The sequence below is a fragment of the Chrysochloris asiatica genome, unplaced genomic scaffold, assembly GCF_000296735.1.
Source record: "Chrysochloris asiatica unplaced genomic scaffold, ChrAsi1.0 scaffold00388, whole genome shotgun sequence".
NCBI lineage: Eukaryota > Metazoa > Chordata > Mammalia > Afrosoricida > Chrysochloridae > Chrysochloris > Chrysochloris asiatica.
In genome coordinates this window covers 1,700,690-1,701,096 of record NW_006408906.1, presented here as the reverse complement: position 1 = coordinate 1,701,096, position 407 = coordinate 1,700,690, and positions in this window count along the sequence as shown.

Below are 407 nucleotides of genomic sequence, written 5' to 3'. Positions count from 1 at the left end.
ATAAACATTCAAGAAGCTGAAAGAACCCCAGAAAAGATAGACACCAAATGAAAATCACCGAGACATATCAAAATCAAGCATTCCAAAATCAAAGACAAGGAGAGAATCCTAAAAGCAGCCAGGGAAAAGAGAAGTGTTACTTACAAAAGTAAGCAATCAAATTAAGCTCTGACTTCTCAGCACAAATAATTCAGGCAAGAAGGCAATGGGGAGACATGTATAAAACCCAAAAGAAAAAAAACTGCCAACCAAGAATCATCTATCCAGCAAAAGTGTCAATTAAATATGATGGTGTAATCAAAACATTTCAGGACAAACAGAAGGTAAGAAATTTTGTCAAAGCCAATCCAGTGCTTCAAAACATCCTAAAGGGAGTTCTTTGGAATGAAAACGAGCAAGAACAGACA